This window comes from Coregonus clupeaformis, chromosome 34 (assembly GCF_020615455.1).
Source record: "Coregonus clupeaformis isolate EN_2021a chromosome 34, ASM2061545v1, whole genome shotgun sequence".
In the NCBI taxonomy this organism is placed as follows: Eukaryota; Metazoa; Chordata; class Actinopteri; order Salmoniformes; family Salmonidae; genus Coregonus; species Coregonus clupeaformis.
This window is the reverse complement of record NC_059225.1, coordinates 42,887,731-42,904,090: the sequence shown is the minus strand read 5'-3', so window position 1 is coordinate 42,904,090 and position 16,360 is coordinate 42,887,731. Positions and strand designations below refer to the sequence as shown.

The window sequence follows — 16,360 nt, the reverse complement described above, 5'->3', positions numbered from 1 at the left end:
AAACGAAACTAGCACAAGGGAAAATCCACATTGGCTACATACAAGGAAAGAGTAGCTCAACCGAGCTACCTACTCTCACAATGAACAATCACTCACAGAGTACAAGGGGGCAGAGGGAACACTTATACACAGACTAATGAGGGAATGAGTACCAGGTGTGTGTGATTGACAAGACAAGACAAATGGAGTGATGATAAATGTGGCTAGTAAGCCGGTGATGACGAACGCCGAAACCTGCCCGAGCAAAGAGGAGGGGCACCCACGTTCCACGTTTCCTCCGCGCGCCGAAACCAGTCATCCACTGCAGGAGCTTTGGTCTGGCTCTGGTGCCACGGTGCCAGAACCGGTTGATAACCTAAAACACACTGAAATGGCGTTAGGTTCGTAGAGGAGTGGCGGAGAGAGTTCTGGGCATATTCTGCCCATGGCAGGAACACCGACCATTCCCCCGGCCGGTCCTGGCAATAGGACCTCAGGAACCTACCCACATCCTGATTAACCCGTTCCACCTGCCCATTACTCTCAGGGTGGAACCCAGAGGTCAGGCTGACCGAGACTCCCAGACGTTCCATGAACGCCTTCCAGACTTTTGACGTGAATTGGGGACCTCGTCAGACGCTATATCCTCTGGTACCCCGTAGTGCCGGAAAACATGTGTAAACAGGGCCTCTGCAGTTTGCAGAGCCGTGGGAAGACCGGGCAGAGGAAGGAGGTGGCAGGCCTTCGAAAGCAGTCCACAACGACCAGGATGGTGGTGTTCCCTTGAGACTCAAATGAGACCATGGTTATTGTGGAACTGGTAAATGTTTTAACTTACCCGCTGGGAGGTGCCTAGGTGCCTTACTCTGGGCGCACACTGAGCAGGAGGAAACATACACCCTCATGTCCTTAGCCAAGGTAGGCCACCATTACTTTTCGGTCAGGCAGCGCACTGTATGACCGATACCTGGGTGACCAGAGGAGGGTGACGTGTGTGCCCAGTAGATCAGACGATCATGGATAAGCGCAGGCATATACTGCAGCCCAGCTGGACACTGCGGTGGAGATGGATCTGTGCGTAATGCCTGCGCTATATCCGCGTCCATCGCCCATACTACCGGCGTCACGATGCAGGAGTCTGGCAGTATGGGGGTATTGTCTCTGGGCCTCTCCTCTGTATCATACAGCCGGGACAGTGTGTCTGCCTTCACGTTCTTCGTACCCGGAATGTATGACAGTGTGAAATCAAACCGGGTGAAGAATAGGGCCCACCTGGCTTGGCGAGGGTTCAGCCTCCTCGTTGCCCGGATGTACTCCAGGTTACAGTGGTCCGTCCAGACAAGGAATGGGTGTTTCGCCCCCTCGAGCCAATGTCTCCACAAGGTGAGAGCTCGGACAACAGCCAACAGCTCCCGATCACCAACGCCGTAGTTCTGCTCCGCCGGGCTGAGCTTCTTTGAGAAGAACGCACAGGGGCGGAGCTTGGGTGGCGTGCCATCCCAACCTCGGACGCATCCACCTCCACTACGAATGGTAGTGATGGATCGGGGTGGGCCAGTACCGGGGCTGAGGTGAACAGTTCCCTCAGGTTACTGAAGGCCCTGTCAGCCTCAGCAGACCAGCGGAGCCGGGACGGCCCACCCTTCAACAGAGATGTAATGGGAGCTGCGACCTTGCCAAAGCCCCGGATAAACCTCCAATAATATTTGGCGAAGCCAAGGAAGCGCTGCACCTCCTTTACCGTGGTTGGAGTCGGCCAATTAAGCACGGCTGCAATGCGGTCGCCCTCCATCTCCACACCTGTGGTAGAAATGCGGTATCCGAGGAAGGAGACGGACTGCTGGAAAAACATACACTTTTCTGCCTTAGCATAAAGGTAATTTTCCAACAGTCAGGCCAGTACTTTGCGAACCAGGGACACATGCTCGGCGCGCGTAGCGGAATACACCAAGACGTCATCGATGTAGACCACTACACCGCGACCAAGCATGTCCCGAAACACCTCGTTCACAAAGGACTGGAAGACTGAGGGAGCATTCATCAAACCATAGGGCATCACCAGGTATTCATAATGCCCCGTGGTTGTGCTGAATGCTGTCTTCCACTCATCTCCCTCTCAGATACGCACCAGGTTGTACGCACTCCTGAGATCTAATTCAGTGAAGAAGCGCGCTCCATGCAATGACTCAACCACTGACGGAATGAGGGGGAGAGGATAACTAAATCTAATCGTCTCCTTGTTCAGTGGTCGATAGTCAATGCACGTGCGCAGACCGCCATCTTTCTTCTTCACAAAAAAGAAACTTGAGGAGGCGGGTGAAGTGGAGGGACGTATGTACCCCTGACGCAGTGACTCGGTGACGTATGTCTCCATAGCCTCTGTCTCCGCCTGCGACAGGGGATACACATGACTCCTGGGAGGTACAGCGTCTACCCGAAGGTTTATTGCGCAATCCCCCGCCCGATGAGGTGGCAATTTAGTTGCTTTATTCTTGGAGAAAACTTGTGCCAGATCATGGTATTCGGGGGGAATGCGCACGGTGGTGGCACCGTCTGGACTTTCCACCGTGGTTGCACCAACGGAAACACCCATACACCTACCCTGACACTCTCGCGACCACCCCGTGAGAACCCTCTGCGGCCATGAGAAAGTGGGGTTGTGGAGTGCTAGCCACGGAATTACCTAACACCACAGGGAAAGCAGGAGACTCAATGATTGAAAAGTGACCTGCTCACAATGCGTCTCCTGTGTGATCATGGTGACTGGTACTTCCTTTATAAACCTGGACCCTAATGGTCGACTATCAAGTGCTCTGATGGGGCGTGTAATGGATAGGGGAACTAATGAAATGCCCTGGCGGCGTGCGAAAGTTTTATCCATAAAGTTCCCAGTTGCGCCTGAATCTACTAGCGCCTTACACTTGGGAACTGTCATGTAATCAGGAAAGTATATGGGTATGGTACAGTGCGCAGCAGTGGTCTCTGAACAAGTGTGGGTGCTCAATACCTGGGGTGATGCGAGAGTGCCCTGCCGGCCGCCTCCTGACCGAAAAGAGCGCTGACGACAACGTGTGGTGGAATGTCCCTTCGTGCCTTCCGATTGGCACTGGCGCTGTCGTCCTCCGCTCTCTCGGTGCGAGGCACCACCCAGCTCTGGATCCGCGTCGATCGGGACGGGAACGGGCAGCCCTCCTCCAGGACGTTCTCTGGTTGTCAGCAGGTTGTCCAGACGAATGGCCATGTCCACCAGTTCGGTAAAAGACAAACTGGTGTCATGGCAGGCTAGCTCCCGTCGGACGTCCTCCCGTAGATGGCACCGGAACTGGTTGATCAGGGCCAGCTCGTTCCACCCGGACCCTGCTGCCAGGATCCGGAACTCCAGCACGAACTCCTGTATTGTCCTCATCCCCTGCCTCAAGTGGACCAGCTGCTCACCCACCTCTCAATCCTCGGGCGGGTGATCGAAAACCGCCCGAAATAGGCGGGTGAACTCCCTGTAGTCCTCCAACGCAGCTCCTCCTTCTCTCCAAACCGCGTTGGCCCACTCCAGGGCTTTCCCCGAGAGGTAGGAAATGAGGATGGACACCTGCTCTCGATCTAATGGTGCCGGCCTGACACTGGAGCAGTACAGCTCCAGTTGGAGAAGGAATCCCTGACACAGAGCCAGCGTCCCATCAAACGCCCGAGGTCGGGATATCTGGATCCCTCCGGGTGCTGTGATGTAGGTGGCTGGATCCGGTTGGCCAGCTCGTCTCGACAGATCGATTCCTCTTCTCTCCGGGCGTTGGACGACCTGAAGAACCCGATCCATCGCTTCCCCCAAGCTGGCCAGCATCATGGAATGCTCCTGGACCGTTGCCACGATTCCAGGTGTGCGCTCTTCTCCCGCTGACTCCATAGTGGGTGAGTGATTCTGTGATGAGGTGTGAATGACGGAGCTCAACCGAGCTACTCACTCTCACAATGAACAATCACTCACAAAGGACAAGGGGGCAGAGGGAACACTTATACACAGACTAATGAGGGAATTAGTACCAGGTGTGTGTGATTGACAAGACAAGACAAGACAAATGGAGTGATGATAAATGGAGCGGTAGTGGCTAGTAAGCCGGTGACGACGAACGCAAAAACCTGCCCGAGCAAGGAGGAGGGTCAGCCTCGGCTTAATTCGTGACACACACGTTCACTGCTCTCAGAATATCTCTCTCAGACTCAATGCACAAAGTGATCGTATAGTATACATGCGTTGTGTTTAGAAAATAACAAAAATACAGTAAAGCATATCAAACAGTGATGACAGGCATTAACGGGACAGTCACAGCCACACGTTCACTGGTTAGGTAGGACACAAGATATCTATTAGAGAGGAGCAACAGTAATGATACATACCCTCAATGTGAAGTGACATCAATCCATAAATACAGAGCACAAGTAGAACCCTTTTTATATAAACCTTTTAAGGTAGTAAGAAAATAAACATTCACTTAATATTTCGATAAACAAGTCTTGAGTTACCAATCAATCACCTGGTAGCAATAGCTAACATGACATTACAGTGCACTGACTTACGGTGCTAGTTAGCTCGTCATTAACATACTGTAACTAGCTAAGCCAGCAAACACTTGATTATTGGCTTTAAATACTTTAACGACAACATAAATATATACATAGTCACATTCGCTATTAACCAGTTTTCCAAAGACACTATTGTGTTATACAGTTTTAAACAGCTTTTATGTACAGAAGAAGGAGACATGAACCTACTCTCAGAATATCTCTCTCAGACTGAAGAGCAGGCAGACCAACTTTCCAAATAGGGGAGAAGCACTCAAAACTCACTAGTTGATCTTTCAAGGAAAATAATACAAAAATGGTAAGTCTGAAGACCTCTCGTATTGCCAACCTTAGTACAATGGCAGCAAATATTTTTTAGGAATTCAACAACACCTAATGAAAGGAAATGTGATTAATATCACACCTTTTTCTGAAGTGAATGGATTCACCCACTACTCTGCCCGCGAACAGCGGTGTTCTTTGATATCTACATTGCGTGCAGCGCGAGCGAGGTTGATGGAAACTCTACATTTTCACTTTGTCACACATAGTCAACTTACACACAGCATTGACACACACACTTACCCCACCAGACATGCCACCAGGGGTCTTTTCACAGTACAGTATTATACAGAGACATTGCATGGAACTCTCTTCCATCTCATATAGCGTAAGTGAACAGCAAACCTGGTTAAACAAATTAATAAAGCAACACCTCACAGCAGAACGCCTCTCCCAATGTGACCTACTTTTTGCGTGTATGTACTGACATGTATGTGTAATCTGTAATGTCTATGTTTTTAAATGTAGGTCACTTGTAAAGTATTTTTTTGGTAATGTATTTTTCGTAATGTGTCGGACGCTAGGAAGACTAGCTGTCGCCATTGGCGTCGGCTAATGGGGATCCTAAGAAAATCAAATTAAAATCTCTTTATGACCATCTCTTATGTATTACCATACAATTGGTGTTACAAATAAATTTGCCCCCCTCTTAAATGTTGTGGTCTTTTCGATAAGGCCACATTGATTCCCTCTATACCACTTAGTGGAGTAGTCCAGCCTTTCTGCCAGGACTACTAGTGAGGGGCATAAGTCATAGGGAGGATTGGACACAGAGAGGGAGAGAGGGAGGAAAAGACAAGTGATATATCTTATTTGATTTAAATTAATGTCATATTTTCCCCAGCTGATCTGTCTTTCAGGACAAGTCATCAGCTGATAGTCAGGCAGTGCCAGTGACAGACTAGCCACCAAATACCAGTTTTCTTTGATCAAATCTGTCCCCTGACATCTTCATGCCACGCACACACGCTCTCGCTCTCTCTCTCTCTCTCTCTCTCTCTCTCTCTCTCTCTCTCTCTCTCTCTCCTCTCTCCCTCTCCCTCTCCCTCTCCCTCTCCCTCTCCCTCTCTCTCTCTCTCTCTCTCTCTCTCTCTCTCTCTCTCTCTCTCTCTCTCTCTCTCTCTCTCTCTCTCTCTCTCTCTCTCTCTCTCTCTCTCTCTCTCTCTCTCTCTCTCTCATATACACACACGTACACGCATACGCACACACACACACACCGATAGCACCAGCCAACCAACCGATATCCTTTCCAAAGGTTGTTGCCTCATTGCTGGATGTCCTGGCAGTTTGCTGTGGTGCCAGAGGTTGCTGGTTACTCTGCTGATAGGTTTAGGAGGGGGGAGGGGAGAGGCGGGAGGGAGATGGGTGTGGTAAAGAGGGAGAAAGGTGAGGGAAAAGAGGGCGAGAGAGAGGGAGGAGACTGGAGAGTGGAAAAAGGCAGATGGATGAGGGGAGAAAGGTAGATAGGAGAGAGGGAGGAGAATATAGAGGAGAGAGAGGGAGAAAGGTGAGAGGTAGAAAGGTGAGGGGAGAGGTTGAAGGATCTAAGGAGGTTTAGAGATGTTAAATAGCAGGGGTCACTGGGATGATCGCTTGTCCTCTAGTGCTCCTCACACTGTATCTACTGTATCAATTGGCCAGACCTGGATTAAAATACTATTTCAAATATCTCAATTACTTTACATACATTTGAAGTAAGTATTCAGATATATTTTATTTGAATAGATAAGTAGTTTGATATTTTAATGTATTTGGAAATACCCTTGGAAAGTATTTTCAAATACTAAAATACACTGACTCAATTACACTCCCATGCATTTAACCCATGTATTTTAAAATAGTATTTGAACGAAGTATTTGAAAATACCCTCAAATACAATTTGGTAGACTATTTGGTTTTTACAAATAACCATTCAAAACTCAAATAAAAATGTTTTGGGATGTGTATTTGAAAATACTCAAGTACACAGAAAAAAAAGTATTGTAGGCCCAGTGCAGTCAAAAATTTGATTTTCCTGTGTTTTATATATAAATATTTCCACACTATGAGGTTGGAATAATACTGTGAAATTATGAAAATGATGATAATGCCCTTTTAGTGTAAGAGCAGTTTGAAAAGACCGCCTTAAATTTCCGCCTGTTTTGGTGGGATGGAGTTTTGGCATGCCTGGTGACATCACCAGGCAGTAAATGAGTTAATAGACCAATAGGTCATTTTCAATAAAATGTCACAATAAGGTGTAGAGTGTTCGATTTGCCTTCTGGGGGGCAAGGAGACCCACAGCTACGCTAAAACCATTGACAACTCTTTCCAAAATCTCTTCCAATATCTCTGATGACGCAAGCTAAATTATGTTGTTTGCTTAGCTAGCTACATTCCAAATGGATAGGTACCTTCACGTACCTGAAATGACATGATCATTGCTGTTTACTGATCATGAAAAGCATGCAGTTACTTGCTCTGTAACTCTAATGATAGAGCTAAATGTGCGCAATTGTTTTGCTAAAACCATTGACAACTGCATGCCGTTTTCAAGGGTTTGTTAAATAAATGTTATAACTATTTGGGTTTAATATTGTCACCTATTGAGCATAATCAGAACTACATATTCAGATTATTCCATTTTAAACAATTGTGCACATTTATCTCTATCATCAGAATTATACAGCAAGTAACTGCACGCTACATTGATTGATGAACCACGTCAAATAGGCTAGCTAGCTAATAACAGATCACGTCAATTTGGCTAATAACAAGCAAACTTTCAGGGGATAAACTAGATGACTATATCCAAATATTGTTTGATTTGATTACCATCTATAGTGGCGATGACAGTAGTGCGACTGACAACTTTACCAGGACGAGGACTTGCCGATGTCAAGCTCTTTCCAAAATCTCTGATGAAGCAAGCTAAATTATGTTGTTTGCTTAGCTAGCTACATGCCAAATGGATAGGTACCTTCACGTATCTGAAATTACATGATCATTGATGTTTACTGATCACGAAAAGCATGCAGTTACTTGCTGTGTAATTCTGATGATAGAGCTAAATGTGGGCAATTGTTTTGCATGGAATAATCGGAAATGTGTAGTTCTGACTATGCACAATAGGTGATGATATTAAAACCAAATAGTTCTAACATTTATTTAATAATCCCTTGAAAACTGCACATAGTTGTCAATGGTTTTAGCATAGCAAATTGAATGTATTGTGACGTTTTATTGAAAACGACCTATAAGAAAGAGAGTTCCAATAACAACTAGTTTTCAGTTTTCCCATCCCCACTCAGACCACTCCAAGACAGTCCAAGCTAAATTCTTGCTTAAGAAATTACTCTTTGCTAAGAAGCTATTCTTGTTTCTTTTTGACCATTTTAATTGAAAACAATCACCAGAGGTCTGGATTCGAGTCACATGACTTTTGTCATAGAGTCTCCATGGATTACTCATTGCACAGCCAGAGACAGTAGACACAGGCAGCCCCGCACTTGCAAAAAAAAAAAGTGCAACAGATTGCCTAGTGAAATGCACGCTCGGCCCTCTGATTGGACCAGCAAACTGTCGATCAACACAGGTCAGGTGAGCTAGCGCAGTGGTTCTCAAGGTGGAGAAGGTTCTGGAGGGTCGCGAGTATGAAACTGTCTACATACAGTGAGGGAAAAAAGTATTTGATCCCCTGCTGATTTTGTACGTTTGCCCACTGACAAAGAAATGATCAGTCTATAATTTTAATGGTAGGTTTATTTGAACAGTGAGAGAAAGAATAACAACAACAAAATCCAGAGAAACGCATGTCAAAAATGTTATAAATTGATTTGCATTTTAATGAGGGAAATAAGTATTTGACCCCTCTGCAAAACATGACTTAGTACTTGGTGGCAAAACCCTTGTTGGCAATCACAGAGGTCAGACGTTTCTTGTAGTTGGCCACCAGGTTTGCACACATCTCAGGAGGGTTTTGTCCCACTCCTCTTTGCAGATCTTCTCCAAGTCATTAAGGTTTCGAGGCTGACGTTTGGCAACTCGAACCTTCAGCTCCCTCCACACATTTTCTATGGGATTAAGGTCTGGAGACTGGCTAGGCCACTCCAGGACCTTAATGTGCTTCTTCTTGAGCCACTCCTTTGTTGCCTTGGCCATGTGTTTTGGGTCATTGTCATGCTGGAATAACCATCCACGACCCATTTTCAATGCCCTGGCTGAGGGAAGGAGGTTCTCACCCAAGATGTGATGGTACATGGCCCCGTCCATCGTCCCTTTGATGCGGTGAAGTTGTCCAGTCCCCTTAGCAGAAAAACATCCCCAAAGCATAGTTTCCACCTCCATGTTTGACGGTGGGGATGGTGTTCTTGGGGTCATAGGCAGCAATCCTCCTCCTCCAAACACAGCGAGTTGAATTGATGCCAAAGAGCTCCATTTTGGTCTCATTTGACCACAACACTTTCACCCAGTTCTCCTCTGAATCATTCAGAGTTCAATCTCAGCTTGTTACCTGTATAAAAGACTCCTGGGAGCCAGAAATCTTTGTGATTGAGAGGGGGTCAAATACTTATTTCCCTCTTTAAAATGCAAATCAATTTATAACATTTTTGACATGCGTTTTTCTGGATTTTTGTTGTTGTTATTCTGTCTCTCACTGTTCAAATAAACCTACCATTAAAATTATAGACTGATCATTTCTTTGTCAGTGGGCAAACGTACAAAATCAGCAGGGGATCAAAAACCTTTTTCCCTCACTGTATACCATTTGTATTGTATGTTTATACCTTTGCCTATTTTATCTGGTTTCTAACATAGGCCTACGGTACTGCACGAAATTATTGTCTAAAAAACATCTAATCTGTGCTTTAGAACAAAAAGATGTGCATCTTGATTGTTGACCAATGACCAGTCATCAGCATTAGCGTGCAAAGGCAGGCTATCCAAAAAGCATTTTTTAAATGTTCTCCAGTTTTGCCTGGTAAATACAGAGTAGGCCTACGTTTATATTATCCATACAAAAGTTATCCATATACTGTATACAGTTTTGCAATCTACTATGGACGCATTTTTGACAGAATAATAACATTAGGCTACCTGGCGATTTCATTGATAATTTTCCTATTTCAGATAGTACTAGTTTGGGAGGCTACTGGCTATATGTCTGATAGCTGTGCTAATTAGCTATCTAGCATGCTCTGCACACCTGGGGTTAAGCGCAACTCGGAAAGTGTAGCGTAAGTGTAGTTTCATCGGATGGAGGCACCCATAGCTGTTTGGATCTTCGCAAAACTATTGTATTTGAAGGATTCTTTCTTGTTGTTGAAAGTTAAGGGCCGAAAGCCGTTTCGAAAGCCATATCGCAAGCGATGCCTATTAATGTTTATAAACGTTAAAAAACAGCGTCGGGATTGTAGTTCACATGAGGCAGTAGTGGGCAAAGCTAATGGCTGAGAACTATAGGGTGAAGCCAGAATGCTGCCTAGAGTTTTGAGAGCTAAGACAGACCATGCTTTCCATCTGTCTCCTGCAACCTCCGCTGCATACAGGTAGGGTAGGCGTATTATACTGCTTCCTCTGGACTCCAGAGAAGTGACATGATATCCCTAGTTGATATTGGCTGATGACACCTGCACCATCTCTCCCTACTTTTCGACATTTGCGCTGCACCTGATCCTATAGCTGTACAGCAAATCAGCAATCTGTTCACTAGCACAGTGGATCTCAAACGTTTTGTAAAACTGCGTTTTACACCTTCATTTTTTTTTGTTGCTCTTCAGTGAGAGGGAGGTATGGGGGTCTGTTTTTCACAAAATGCAGGTGTAAAACGCCATTTTACTAACATTTTAGAACCACTGAGCTAGCAAACAGATTGCTGATTTGGGATTGGGTGCAGCGCAAATGGCAAATTGTAGGGAGAGACGATTGCCATATAAATATGCAGCTCCAAAAAAATGTGGTGATCAAAAATATTACATGTTTACTTTGCAAGCTCACCAGCAATGGGGCATCAAGCAAGAACTACTAGCATAGGCCTACTGGTCTTTTGGTATGAAATTGTTTGAAATGTATAATTTACTTAATTTACTTGCATTGGGAATTTGTTGTTAAAATGTATTGTTACATAATCAAAATCTGATGTTGACAAAACAATGAAAAGGGCTGTCTGGTTCCTCAATAAATAGACAAAGTTTTTACTTGACTTGACTTGAAAAAGCTTGTGACCTGACTTGCTCTTAGAATGCACGACTTGGACTTGACTCGAGACTCGAGCTGTTCTACTTGGGACTCGACTTGAGACCTGGACCTTGTGACTTGAGACTTGCTGTGACTCGAACAACAGTGACTTGCTCCCACCACTGATAATCATAGTAAGGTACTTAACTATTACCCAGAAATGATTTGATATTGAGATAAAAACGGCTGCATTGGATCTTTAAATACCAAATACTCAAATACACATTTCTTCTATTGGGGTTAGTTCTCACCTACTGAGTTCACTATAAGTTCACTGGGTCAGTTTCACAATGGTCACAGTGTTTCCATTAGATCAGGAAACCAAATCCAATCCAATGAAAGCTTTCCTTAAAATATGTTTTGCAGAAGGGTTTTAATACATTTCACAGTCAAACAAAGTCAGCTGACAAAAATGTATTACATACAAGCAGGTTGCTAAGATTGATAAAAGTAATACAAATATAATGTATGTGTCCTAAAATCAGTATTACAAATGCCCCCATTTTAGCGGTGTCACAATATCACCCTCACAGTGTCTGGTTAACAGGGGTGATGATCATTGGGGCTGAGTTTGAGCCATCATAATCATCAAAGGGGTTCAAGTATGGATAGAGCTTCTCTGTAAAGGTGCAGCCAGTGAAAGAGAAGATATGAGACCTGGTGTCCACATCATAGAAGGAGACCTGACCCTCCTCATAATCCACAAACACCCCCAACTTCTCTGGCTTGCTCTTCAGTGAGAGGGAGGTATGGGGGTCTGTGAAGGCCTCATAGTCCACCTGAAAAGATAACCACACAGTCCATAATCTTTGCTCTGGGTATAATCCACGCTCTCTCTATTAATCGACTCTTTGGCCACTCCTACATTCCACCAAGTCTTCCCCTTCACCTGCACCTCATAGTAGAATCTCCCTGAGGAGAAGCCCTCCTTTGCCAAAACAGCTACATGACTTTTAAACCTCTTTAGGTTGTAGAAGTGGTTCTGTTCAATATGACCTGTTCTCACTAGTTTCCCATTGCCAGATACAATGATAAGGGGATGTGCTGTATCAGGGTCCATAGTGACATCCACTGCATACTGCTGCATCCTCTTCAGTTCATCACCCTTTGACTTCTCCAATACTTTATTCAATTTCTCTTCAAGTTCAGTAAGTGCTCTGCTCACCTTTTTATCCAGCTGGGATATGTCTTTCTGCACATTCCACTTGCTCTGGTCCCAGGTTATACTGACATCAGACCAGTCCTTGGTGGATGTAGGGGTGCACAGGGATGACGAGCTTTGGAGGAGGTGGAGATGATCCTTAGAGTGTGAGAGCTGCTCCAGCTCTGAGCGTCTCCTCTGTAGCTCAGTGATTTCCTGCTCCAGCTCTTTAATGAGCCCCTCAGCCTGCCGCTGGGTTGCTTTCTGCTTCTCTCCAATCATCTTAGCCACCTCAGCCTGGCTTCTCTGCATGGAGCGGACTAGAGTGGTGAAGACCTGTTCACTTTTTTCTATCTCTCTCTCTGCATCTCTGTTGCTGAGCTCAGCTGAGTGTTTGATCTCTTTAACCTTCTGTAGGCACTTGTGGATCATCTGCTGCACTTGATTCTTTGTCCTTCCCAGCTCAGCTTTCTTCTCTCCAAACTCCTTCCTGAGAGAGACGGTGTGATGACCTTTGTGGTCTGTCACAGTGCAGAACTGACACACACACATCTGGTCAGTCCTACAGAACAGCTCCAGGGGTCTCTTGTGCTTCTTGCACATCCTGTCTTCCAGGTTCTCCACAGGGTTGATCAGCTTGTGTCTCTTCAGGGCTGGGGCTATCTGATGATGCTGCAGATGAGTCTCACAGTAAGAGGTCAGACACTCCAGGCAGGACTTCAGGGCCTTGAGCTTTGTCACAGTGCAGACATCACAGGCCACTTCTCCAGGCTAAGCATGGGACTCATCTCTGTCTCTGACTTGTATCCCCTTAAAATGATTCACAACCTCTCTGAGTGTTGTGTTGATTTTGAGCTTAGGCCTTTTGTCAAAGGTCTCCTTACACATTGGACACTGGCACTGTTCAGTGCTTTTCCAGTATCTGCTGATACAGGCCTGGCAGAAGTTGTGTCCACATGGAGTGGTGATCGGATCAGTGAGATCCTCCAGACAGATAGAGCACTGGAACTGCTCCTCAGATAGAGCACTGGAACTGTTCGAGGATGCCATATCTGGAACACAAAATAAATATAAAAGGACTTCCTGGAATTAGTCATCTTTTATAGCTGTGTTTACTAAGAACAGTCCTTATTTGATACCCGTCCACGGCACAATCTTTCACTAATGCTGCCATTCACTTGACTACATGATTGAAACAAACACAAGACAGGATTTATCCTTTGCTATTCAAAGTAGTCACTACAATACATTTACTTAGATTGTATGCTTTCTTACAATTAAAGATCAACTTTTCTTGCACATTCTCTCTCTCTCTCTCTCTCTCTCTCTCTCTCTCTCTCTCTCTCCTTACTTGATTATGTTTGTGCTTTTCTTCTTTTACGACAAAAGGGTGTCTCTGTGCAGCTGTGTAGAGTGTTTTGTGAAGAGCAAGAGAAAGTTTGTGCAGTCCTCTGCTTCTCTCATTTACTTTCACTTCAGCAAGTGACTTCACACAGCTCCTCCTTAAGTCTTTCCTTACTTCCGTCTCTCTCTCTTTCCCTCCATGCTCTCTGTGTTTCCTGCTCTTAAAGGGGCAGGAAATACAACAACTAGACCCTGCTGTCCTCAAGGATTGGAGTTTTGCACCCCGGCCCTAAGCCAGCACTTGCTCTTTGATCTTTAACAGCTCTATATTTTTCGAACACTTTTGTGGTTGTTTTTTTTACGCTATTGCTTTGCAACATCCCATCAAAATAATGGCAGAAAGATACATATTCTCTCTCTCTCTCTCTCTCTCCCTCTCTCTCTCTCTCTCTCTCTCTCTCTCTCTCTCTCTCTCTCTCTCTCTCTCTCTCTCTCTCTCTCTCTCTCTCACACATTTGCTGGATGTCCGGGCAGTGGGTGTTGCTTTCTGCCAGTGTGCAACAGGACACCCCAATGAATCATTAATATAATTAGAGAGAGAGGTAAGAAGAGAAGAGAAGTGATAGTATCTTATTTGGTCATCAGCTGATAGTCAGGCAATGACAGTGACAGACTAGCCAGTACTAGTTTTCTTTGTTCAAATCTGTCCCTTGACATCTTTATGCCACGCAGGCACCAACACTCACACACTATTTCTCTATCTTCTCTCTCACTCACTCACTCACACACACACACACACACACACACACACACACACACACACACACACACACACACACACACACACACACACACACACACACACACACACACACACACACTCACACACACTCACCGTTGGCACCAGCCAACGAGCTGACATCCCTTCCAAAGGGTTGTTGTGTTTCAATAGACTGAACAGTTAATTAAACAAAATGAAAAAGAGACAAAAGCAAATTAAATAAAAAGGTGAATGAAATATAAGTAGACTGATAAAGGTAATAAAATGATATCTATTTTAGCGATTTACATGGGAAGGCATTGATTGTATATAGTGTATATTATAGTGTATAGTGTATATTAATATGCGTTACTGTTACACCTGTTCACAATGTATTCGTTATTTTGTTGGTTACTGTTAATTAGTATTTGAAACAATTGTACAATTGTCTGTATGATCTTCCATGGCTTAGCGCTGTCAGAATGTCTCCCTCAGGGTTTCTGGTTTCTGTCAGTTGATCGTCTCTCTCTCTCTCTCTCGCTCTCTCTCTCTCTCGCACGACACCGCACTGGGATTGTATCTGCCTGATCCATGGCCTTCATTAGGCTTTATGATGTATTCCAGCGACTGCTAATTCACAATCGTTGACTAGTTACGAGAGCTCGGCTTGAACGGGGCGATGCAAAAAACAGATTTTTAAAACACCCGAGGTCTGAATTAATCTGTATGAGAGAGGGAGAAAGATGGAAAAGGAGAGAGAGCGTGATACAGAGGGAAAGAGATTGGGCTGGCCACATCCATCAATACCCACTAAGTCTCTCCTTGTTGAAGGCACAAGTGGAAGGAAACACCAAGCATGTTCATGGTCCTATTCCTTCCTACCCAGATGCTAGGCCATGCCAGGCTCCTGATAAAGCCTATGTGTTAGGTCTCCGTATCTCATCCCTGCAGAGTGGGATTGATTCGAGCTGTCGTAGCTCATGTATGATCATATGTCCTGTTCTTTAATGGCAGGTAATCGCCCAGACCATTTAGGACTATCAGATTAATGGTTTATACCCGGAGAGCTGCACAATAGGATTCTCAGTGGACTGTCTTTAATGTTGAAGGTCTGAAGGACGAACCCCAAGCTGTGGTGCTTACTAAAAATATGATACTGTATCTAATGTTGTGTGGGATGACTTTATTTGAATGGTCACATCTTTTAATTGGTCATAAACTGGCTTTCGTTGTTTTAACTCCTAATAGAGAGAGAGAGAGAGAGAGAGAGAGAGAGAGAGAGAGAGATTTCCTCTCCCTATCTATTCCACTTATCTGTTGGTTGAAGCCGAGCTGACACTGCAGGCTCCATTAGTTTTGTGCTTCTGTGCCGTTCGTCAGTTATAGCGTTACCTTTCCCCGCCACGCGTCCCGAGTCGGCCGCTCATTAACGCTAATGATGGTAGACGTTATGCGCAGCAGGCCAGAACGGCAGCTGTGATTGGCCAATCTCAGTCTGATGAACGAATGGCAGGCTCCGATGCTGGTGGTGTCAGGAAGTGTTAACCTCACAGTGAAGAGCTGCTGTGGAAAAGGGTCATTATGAAATATGTGTTTCATATTTATAGACAGGGATTCAGACTAACTGAGATTGATCAGGCTGTTATGTGAAATTGTGAGTTGCGGTTATAACTAGGGCCCTGAGTTTTTACTGATCACAGGACCTAACCAGAAACAACTCTGGGGCCTTAGTGATAGGCCATAACTAGTGCCTGGAGTTTTTCCTGGTTAGGTCATACTCTCAGGGAAAAACTCTGTGCCCTATGATCATTCTGTGAGACAGGATCCTCATTATCACGATATGGTAAATATTTCAAACGGTCTAGCTGGCTGTGATGTAAGAAGGTAACAAGTGTGTTTTTTGCTTTATTCCAGTGTGTGATAAGGGTCATCACAAATGTCTGTAGTCAATCCGGCAAAGAGAGACAGGAAGACTGTGATGTGTAGACATGTCTTACAATCATACTATATGTAGCCTAGTGAC

At 45.1% G+C, this 16,360-nt stretch overlaps 1 protein-coding gene and 1 pseudogene across 2 annotated transcripts in view; one reads left to right on the top strand and one right to left on the bottom strand.

Annotated features, from left to right (window-relative positions):
* Positions 1 to 16,360, top strand: part of neto1l (neuropilin (NRP) and tolloid (TLL)-like 1, like) — a 188,783-nt gene that overhangs the window by 116,169 nt on the left and 56,254 nt on the right. The gene's annotated exons all lie outside the window — the stretch shown is intronic.
* LOC121549620 lies at positions 11,506 to 13,279 on the bottom strand (annotated as a pseudogene).